Raw genomic sequence first — 10,301 nt, 5'->3', positions numbered from 1 at the left:
CTCTCTCTAAAAAATAGTTCCTCTTCAAAAAAAAAATCAATAAAATGGAAATAGAAACCCTTCTAAACATTATTAAAACCTGAAGAAAACATATAGGTAATATCAAATATCATTGCTAGAGGTGATTATGATCACAAAGTTTTTTGTTTTTTTTTTTTTTGATCACAAAGTTTTTCATGAGACCCTATTTTCTATTGCAAAACAATGGAGTACTAAAAGAAAACAATACTCTAAGCCGAATACAGAACTAGTTAATATTTTTCTATGTATTGGAAATAAGTCATTAAATTAATTCCAGAAAAAAAACATTAATTTTTTTTCATTAAAGAATTTTTCTCTGGAAAATTTCTCCACACATCAAAGATCTTTTATTCTTCCTTACAGAATAAAATGTAAATAACACCTTCAAAAACTGACTGGCATTGTTTGAAAGGCACAGTGCAGTGCTTCTAACTTTCTCTAGGTTAACAAAACAAACAAGAATTCTTGTTTAAAACAAGGATAAACAGGGTGTAAAAAAAGACCTAAGACATGAACCCCATAAACATGGAACACACTGTGTGATAATTATTTTGGCCTTGTTTCTGTACTTATTCTTCATTTCCCAGCATTTGCTAAGTTATAAATAGTGCAGTATAAGAGAAGAGTATCATTCTTAACAATAATGGAACCATCAAGACTGGGCTCTAGAGAAGCATGTTTTATGAAGCTGAGTGTGTGTGCTTGATTTAGGACAGTCCCTAAAGCCCTGCTTGGACTCCTTGTACCCAGATATAATTATTATCATTTCAATCCATTTTGTTAGCTAAAATTTTCTACTTCAGACCTATCTTAGAGAATGACCAAAATGTCTGGACTAATTCTCCATCTCTCCCTTCCTCTTGCAGAATTTAACGGACTTGTCATGGGTACATATTATGTTTGTGCTGGTAGTGCTGACTTCATGTAATTCAGTTTGTTGATTTCAGGGATATAATTTTATGTCAAACTCTTATTTAAAAAACAAACAAAAAAAAAAACCCAACTTCAGTAATTTGAATTGCCTCAAAGCCCACATTTCTTAGCAAGATCTTCTGAAAAGGTGTTACAAGGTACATGGAAAGTTTTTGGACACCAGAGATATTTGCAGACCCCTCCTACCCACAGGTACCACATAAAATGTCCCATCTTTTCTGAAGCCTTCCCTGAATTCCCTGGTTAGAATTTGTGGCTCCATGCTATATCTTTTGTTCTCTTGATCCCAAGTGTGTAATTATCATGGGATATTTATTTACCGATTTTTTATTTCTTACTAGATATTGTAGGTCTTCAAAATATGGACTATATGATGTTCATTTTTATCTCTAATGATTATCCCCCCAAATAAATACCTGTTTATTAGCTGAAATGGTGCTTAAGTAGTTATTAAGTGACTCTAATTATATGTTTGGTTTTGTTCATTTGTTTTTATATCTCCAACCCTTATACTAAGTTCCAAGGAGTGAGAATCCATAAATATTTTGTTCACTACTGTGAACCAAGACCTAATTAATGACTTTTAATGTTTAAGAAGAGTTTCTAAAAATAAAATCATTTAACTCAAAAGAACAAACTTCAAGTGATAAATATTTTGGCATCATGGAAAAGGTGGTTTTAAGATATAGCTGAAATTTTCAAAATGTGGGTTGTGGCTCATATTTACTTTATATGCTATCCATTTACTTGACTGTGACCACCATTTTAGAAAAAGAAAAATGAAGTTGGATTGTATTAGTTTTCTACTGCTGCGTAACAAATTAACATAAATTTAGTGGCTAAAAACAGCATTAATTTATTATCTCACAATGGGTTGGGTTTTGGGGCACAGGTTAACTGGAGCCTCCGCTCAGGGTCTCACAGGTCACAATAAATGTGTATGTGGGGACTGGGTCTTATGTTAGTCTCAGGTTTCTCATCTGTGATATTGTGATTTATAATAGGAAATAAATATTTGGTCTCTGCCTCATTTCTGCTAGAGTTCCTGAAACTCTCGGAATTTCCTGAGTAATGAGAGCACAGAGGTGGCTTTTGTTGTGTTAATAGGTGATTTTTTTGGACTGCACCTAAGAATAGGGGCTGGTTGCTGGTAGAACCAGTCACGTGATTAGAGTTTTAGAACTTTCAGCCTTACCTACTGCCTAACCTCTGAGGATGAACTTGAGGATTAACTAGAGGTTGAATCGATTGCTACTGGCCATTTTATCAATCATGCCTATGTAATGAAGCTTCCATAAAAACCCAAAAGGACTGAGTCAGAAATTTTCTGCGTTGGTGAACATGTGGAGATTCTTAAAGAGTGGTATGATACACCTGGAGAGGGTGTGGAAGCCTTGCATCCTTTGTCCATACCTTGCTCTATGCATCTCATCCATCTGACTGTTTCTGACTTCCAACATTTTGTAGTAACTGTCAATCTAGTGAAAAACAAGATTGTTGAGTTCTGTAAACAGCTTTAGCATATTAAATAAATCTAAGGAGGGGGTCATGGGAAGCTCAGATTTATAGCCAATCAGTCAGAAATGCAGGTAACATCTTGGACTTGGGACTGGTATCTGAAGCTCCAGAAGGGAGTCATGGGGATCTTCAGTTTATAGCAGGTCAGTCAGAAGCGCCGATGGCAACCTGAGCTTGCAATTTACATCTGAAGTGTGGAGTGGGGGTCAGGCCAGCATGGGAAGCAGTCTTTTAGGACTGTGGAATCTCATACTAGCTCTAGGTAGATAGTGTCAGAATTTAGCTAAATTGTGGGATAACCAGCTCATGTAGTGTCCAGAGAATTACTTGGTGGTCTGGGAGAACCTCGCCCATCCCATGTTGGAATTAGGACCAGAACCCTTTATGTTTCAAGATCTCCTATTTCTTCAAGCCTCAGACCTCTGGACCCTCTTTTAAAGTGATCATCTGATTAAGTCTGGTCCACCCAGAATAATATCCCTTCTGATTAACTTAAATTCAGCTGACTTGGGTCAAGAGACTTTAATTACATCTGAAACCTTTCTTTACCTCTTCATATAATGTAACCTAATCAAGGAGTAGCATCTCATATCATATCCACAGTCATTGTCCCTACCAAGAAAAGGGGATTACACAAGAGCATGACTCATTGGGAATCATTTTAGAATTTGCCTACCATATTGCTTTAGTGATATGTGTGCATACATGTGTACAGGCTTATTGTCTAGGTATGTGTATGTCTGTGAAAGTAGTGAGTCCTAATGTCATAACGCAAAATCCATTTGCACTGTGTATCACATTCAAAAATTTTGAAAACACTGGGCCATAGGATAAATTTACAATGCTTCCCGTAATTCCCAAAGTAGGGAAATGCTTACTCCAACCATAAACAATGCTAAGCAGCTTTAGAAATCCATTGTTTTAATGTTCATTCCTGACTATTGCAATGTTTGCATTCATTCATTCATTCAATCATTATTGAACACATTCTGTATGTGAGGTTTTGCATTAAGCAACAAAAAGCATAAATTTCTTGAGATCAGCAGTCATGATGGAAGATCTATGTATATGTAAATAAAAGGCCAATGTAATACGAGATAGGAGGTGGGGGGAAGGGGACTGTTAAGAGAATTTTGAAAAGACAATAGTGGTAAAGTTCATATTTTGAAGAAGTTTTAATATTATTGTTTCTCTAAAGGGCCATGTTTCTTTTCCAGCTTTCTAAAATTCAAACTCATAGCTCAATAATAGAAGTAAGACAAGTAATTAAAAGGAGAAGAAAGGAAAAGATTAAAGAATTTATAAAGGAGCCTGGATCTGAAATAGGATTCTCACACATTTTAAAGAAATAATATCATTCTACTCAGCAATTAAAGAAATTAAAGTGCGTTTCTAATATAATATATTTTTTATGTTTTATTATTCCCCTCAAGTCACATCTCAGGTATGGAGTGAGCACCCATTCAAATTATTATTGATAAGGCTTGTGAGTGTTTGCATTTGCTGAGCTGGCAGTTGGTTTGACACAAGCTGTGAAAACCCCCAAATCAAGCATAAACCCTGCTCTCATCTGTCTCTGCCACCAAGCAAAAGCCAGTGGCAATGAGGAGATCATACACATTATACTTTGATTGTTATTTGGACATGCAGACTCCCCAAATTGCTCATAAATGAATGTCAATTCCCCTAAACGAAAGCATATTTTGATTAGCTAGTTTTATTGTGACACACCATCCATTGTTAATGAATTGGAATAGCATTGTACTTCAAAGCTTAGGTTGAAATTTTAAAGCCTCTGTTTCATTTTCTAATATATCATCTGTGGAAAGGGCTTCTCTGTTTCTAACATTGAGGTATTGTGTGCTGCGCAAAGAAATGTTTTTCCTTAGTATTTTGAGACTTCCTGTTTCCAAAAAGTACATTCAAGGTTAACAAACAACAACAGTCATTCCTGGGCAGCTAGATGAAGATATGTTCAGTTTAATGATTGTGAACCAACTGTCAGAGGACTGGGTGTCTGCATGTATCATAAAGTACCCTCTATTCCTTTATTGCCTTAAAATTTCTACCAGGGCCATTGTCTTCCATGATCCTTTGCTATTTCTCCCTTAATATGATAGTATTTTTCATGTAAAGATCTCCAAGAACTTAATGAATGTGTCTAATTATTCTTTTATTAGTGTTGTTGATTAGATTTATGGATTTATGGATTCATAATTTGGGTTCATGAAAGATCTGTTCCTATTGAGACACAAAGCCCAAGAGATAAATTAACTTCCCTCACCCCCATCCTCATTCTTCCTTCATGTCCCACCTCTATTAGAAAAAAATAAGCTTAGAATGCAAAACAAAAGAAAGAATTATAGTTGTCACTAATTGATTGTTTTTCAGCATTCATGTGCAGTGTATAATTATCCAAAATTATGTTAAAATCCATAATTTATGTGAAATGAAAGAGAAAGTGAAGCCCCATCTAGAAGGTAATCTAAATATTATAAACTCTATTAAATCTAACAAAGTACCTAGAATGACAACCTTGAAATACTTGATTCAAACCCTTTATCTCCTGCCCATGAGTTCTGTAAAGATAGCTAAAAATAAATTGTTTACTCATTTTCCTGTAATAGAGATTTCAGTTCTCTATTTGCACAGCTTTCTTAGTGATGTTGCAGCTATTTCCACTTCTGTGTGTATTAATGCAAAAAGAGTTCAAGGGTAGATGTCCTTCAGATAATTCAAAATACATGTTATAGTTGCGAAAGTTCAGTTTCAATTGAATAACCTCCACTTAGCACAGAGTGACATTTAATTTAGATGTTCAGTAGTATAGATTATTGGTCCTGGGGGTTATACCTTGGCCAGTAATGAGTACAAAAGTGACATATGACTGATGTTATTGTTTGCAAATTATTATACTGCTAGTGAAGGTAACTATTAAAGACAATCAAATATAGCTCTGCTGTATAGTGAAATCATTACTTTCTGCAAATATCTTGTGATTTATTCAAAAGCTTTTGCATTATGAAGCACCAAAGAATTTGAGAGACTATCCACCATAATCCAAGGAGGTTGTGACCTCATAGATTAAATGGAATGATGAGTTTCTGTTGTCACAATGACACTACCTTGAGGATGCAGCCTTGGCAGTACAAGGTTAGCTTGATGGGATTAAAGCAATGATTTACATAACATTTGAAATGTTGGTATATGATCTTCTTTGTCAAGCACAATATTGACTTAGCAGAAATTGATTTGCTGTTGAAAACATTAATTTCTGGTGTAGAATAAAATTCTGAAAAACATTTATCTTACTAATAGCTCTTACTCTCCAAATATTTTTTAAGGGCAGCTTCTCTTTAGCTGGACCACAGTTTCATCAATATCTGGGTTCCTACATATTCAGATTCCTTATCATGATAATAATCTCTTACTACTTCCCATTTCCTCTCCCTGAGGTTCACAGAATCTTAGCAAAGATGGTGATTGGCGACTTTAAAAATGATCTCAGGTTGTTGGATATTCTTTTCCAGTGTAACTTGAGTTCTTATCTGAAGTTCAAGACTGAGTAGCTTGACTCATGAAAAGAGTTAAAAAAAAAAAAAAAAAAAAGAAAGAAAGAAAGAAACGAAATGACTCCAATTCTCCAGTCCACCATTTCACTGGAAGAATTAATGGCATATTTAAATTTTCAGTTTTCCAAAGAAGCTCTTTCATTGTTCCCCATCCTACCACAGTGCTGAGTTTGTATTTAAATGTTTCATTTTGTGCATTTCAAACTGTCAGGCTGAAGAAATACCAATAAGTGTGTTAGGTTTAGATAATCGAAAATTCCCTTTACTCAGCTTCTTAGTCTATATTTATCTGTCTGGCTGTGAAATCTATTCCAAGAGTATTCATCTACCACCCAAATCTATTCACCAAGCATCAAGACTCATCAGTGAGATGGAATAATGCCATTTAATTAGTCTTTGATATACAGCTTAATTAGGTCTTAATAAGGGGTAGTGCATCCTAAAATCAATTATCTTGCTCTTTTTAATAAGAGCAACTAATTAGTAGGAAAATCACCACAGTTCTCTTTTTATCCTGAAGCTTTCCATGGTGCTAGGAAGAAGGTTATGAAGAAGAAAAAAAATACTCCAAAATATTTAGAAGAAATGTCATATTAAACCTAAAAGGATATATTCAAAATAGTTGCAGTAGGCTAGAAATATTTTACAGAAAAACTAATGCCACCAATTCAGCATCCTTGCATATTTTGTGGTTTTTTAGTTCATGCAATAAAGAAAAGTTAAGTACCTTCCTACCTGTATGTCTAGCTCTTTCCTTAGCATTGCTAAGTATCTTAGACGTAGGTCCACTGCAACTATGTCTACAGTGATTAGGGTGGCACATTTTCATTGAATTATCTTGATTAACTGGTGTCTGTTTTAATCTAGCCTAGGAAGTGCCGCCATGAGCTGCTGAAGACAGTTACTACTTGAGTGGCTATGTGTTCTAGGTCTTTGGATTTTTCTGTTTATATTTTGTTTTCCACAATATAGTAGATTATACTTAGTTATGCAAAAGAAGGATTGCCTTTTCATGATACTCATAAATTTACTCAACACATATTTATTCAACTTCTATGAACTAAGTACTACTTAGTAGTCCTTCTTTCAAGCCACTGAAATTTGGATGTGAATAAAACAGACAAGGTCCTTGCTTTCAAAGAACTCACATTTTAATGGAATGAAATAGGAAGTGAACACAAACACAAATAAGGGAATTTCACAAAATGGTCTGTAAATGCAGTCAGTTATAGTACTGTGGTAGAGAGTAACTGGGGGCAGAAGATAGATGTACTTCAGATGATGGGAAGGTCAAGGAAAGAGTCTCTGTGAGGTATGTTTAAGCTGAGATCAGAAGGAAAAGAAGGAAATGGTCAGGGGTAGGTCTACTAGAAGCAAAAGTAAAGGTCCTGAGTCAGGGAAAAACTTGTATTTGAAGAATATAAAGAATAGCACTGTTCCCAGATATCAATAATGGAGAGGAGGAGGGGTAAAAATGAAGTCGTATAGAAGTTGGATATCAGCTCAGGCTGAGCCTGGTAAACTTCGGCAAAGAATTTGGATGTCATTCTGAGTTGAGTAAGAATGTGTTCATTGCGGGAATAGTGTGATTGACCTAACTTACATATTTTCACAATCAGAATAAATATTAATTATAGAATCTAGGTGGTAAGTATATAGGTTTTTACTGTACAGTTGTTGCTTTAACTTTCTGTATGTTTGAAGTTTTCATAATCAAATGCTGAGAAAAAAATCAATACAGCCATTGAAATGGAAGAATTAGAAGTGTGGGATGATCTAAACATCAGATGAGGTTAGTTTAATTTAGGATTTTAGTGGGAGAAATGGAAAGCAAGACCTATCTCCCCAAATGAGAAGGCATAGTGACTGTATTAAAAATTAAAGTCAGGTTATGTTGGCTCTCTGAAAAAAAAAAATGTCTAGTGATTATTTTATTGCACTTAGAGTAAGTTCTCTCCATGGCTTAGGGTCACGCAGCAGAAGATAAATCCATTAACAGTCAGAAATGCCTGCCTTGTCAAGTTTGTCAAGAGTTGGGAGAGGACTTCTTGGGGATCAGACTGAGCCAGTGGAGTGTATTCTGAATTATGCTCCATTACTTATGAACTGAAGCAACACTGTACCATCTGTCCAGGTGTATATGACTTGTTTTAATTCAGGCGTATTTATGGATACAATAAGGAACTGGATTGAATACAATCACTTACCTCGGCAGGAGGCTTGCTTCCAGGAAAGTCCTTCAAAGAATCCATTAATACTAGCTGCTTGCTACTAACTATTTCCTGGGAATGCATGCTTCACAGGAGGGACAACAAATGAGGGACTTTTTTGAGGAGCCTAGTAATCAAGCATAAGAAGGTATAGGTTACAGACTTTCTGCTTGGTCCCAACCACAGTTGTGTACAATTGGACTTAATAAAAACTACTCTGTGATGGTAAGGGCACCTGTACCAGGAAAGCAAATACATTAAAAGGTTTTTTGTTTGTTTGCATGGTTTTTTTTTGTTGTTGTTGTTGTTGTTGTTGTTTGTACTAAGAGCTGTAAGCATCCTTTCACTCTTGCTTGCCTCAGCAGTACGCAATCAAAAGATGCACTAATACACCTACAGATTGGGTATATGTCACATTTGAGGAGCCCTTACTGGACCAAGTCCTTCAAGAAATTTAACTTATATTTTTACCTTGAGCACTTTCAGAGAGCGTAATGATTTCTCTCACAGAACTCATTAGGTCTTACCCGGGAGATTTAAGAAAGCAAAAAGCTGAACATATACATGGTCTGCAATAAAGGAAGTGCTGTAGCTTTAGTTGGCTGCTCAGAGTTCTAGACTGTGTCATAGCAATGAGCAGGTGCATTCTTGCTTCAGTCTCCGTCACTTAATACTACATTGCTGTGTCTTTTTGTCTTTCCTTCCCATAGTAGGCAGTGATCACAGCACACCACCAGTACTTAACAAGTCTAACATGCTCTCTGTCTCTTTGTTTTTCCCTTCAGTGTGTTAGTCATGCTTTTTTGAGGAAGAATTGTTTTGAAAAGCCAATCTCCCTCATGAGGCCTAGTAAATTGTTGCCTTCCTTTGATAGCTAATCCTGATTCAAATGTTGATCCTGATAGTTCAGGTCTCAGCTTAACATCCTGTGAGTAGTAGCTGCTGAATGGGAAACGCAGTAGAGCTACTGTGAGACAGACTACATCAGAGGTGCCACGGAAGAGAAGAACAGATGTTTTGGTCTCATTTTAATCCCAACACAATGGGATTTGGGGAGGGAAAGTGAGTAGGATGGAGCCTATTGTTGGAAGAAAAGGGTAAACAGCTCCAAGTCTTTCTAAAGAAAAGATTGGATTGAACATGGCATTTATACATTCAGAAGGAACTAAATGTCTGACCTAATCAAGAGCAAAGGATTTAGGGAGAATTCTTTTTTTTTTTTTTTAAAGATTTTATTTATTTTTTCATGAGAGACACAGAGAGAGGCAGAGACACAGGCAGAGGGAGAGCAGGCTCCATGCAAGGGGCCCGATGTGTGACTTGATCCTGGGACCAGAGGATCACACCCTGAGCCAGAAGCAGATGCTCAATCACTGAGCCACCCAGGCGTCCCTAGGGAGAATTCTTAATACAGTTTTAAAATTAGAAGATTATCAGACTGAGGTTTACTACTCACAGGTTCAGGTTTATGAGTGTTGTGCCAACACACATATACAAGTGATACTCACATTTAGGACCTATAAAAGATGGACTAAAGGTAGGATGGATGGACTGATAGAGAGGTGAAGGAAGGCTCTCGGAATGAGTGAACACAATTTCTGACCCTAAAATACCATTATTGTACATTTTAGAGATGAAAATCAGAGCCATACTTCATTATTACAGCCATATGCAGGAAACTAAGATTTATGCCAAAGTCTCCAACCTCGTCTCTTCCCAGGCATCTTGGTGAAATGTCACGTTTGCTTTGTCCAGAGTAAGCCATGGAACTGCTAATACTGGAAACCCTAGATAATCAACACACATCAACTGCATAGAGGAACTTGGCTCTAATTGTAAACTCTTAGAGGCCTTCAGTTGACTGAAGCCTTAACAGTTGGCTCTGCGTTACTGCTGCCTCTGCTGCTAAAGTCTCACCCTCAAATGAAACCTCAATAATTGCCTGTTCCACACCAGCTATCACTTTATTACAAGCTTTTATGCTCATTGTTTTTATACTGAATTGGTGTTACGTCTCTATGTCTTATCCTAGATAATAGATGGATAG

General features: G+C 36.2%; 1 protein-coding gene across 1 annotated transcript in view; it reads left to right on the top strand.

Moving 5' to 3' along the window:
* The first annotated feature begins 5,569 nt into the window (after window positions 1–5,569).
* Window positions 5,570–10,301, top strand: part of TENM2 (teneurin transmembrane protein 2) — a 1,508,878-nt gene continuing 1,504,146 nt past the window's right edge. The window contains exon 1 of the mRNA XM_077895600.1: window positions 5,570–5,625. The gene's annotated coding sequence lies outside the window, so the exon portion shown is untranslated. The remainder of the gene's footprint in view (window positions 5,626–10,301) is intronic.

This window comes from Canis aureus, chromosome 4 (assembly GCF_053574225.1).
Source record: "Canis aureus isolate CA01 chromosome 4, VMU_Caureus_v.1.0, whole genome shotgun sequence".
Taxonomy (NCBI): domain Eukaryota; kingdom Metazoa; phylum Chordata; class Mammalia; order Carnivora; family Canidae; genus Canis; species Canis aureus.
The sequence above is the reverse complement of the archived record's forward strand: the minus strand, read 5'-3'. Positions and strand labels throughout refer to the sequence as shown.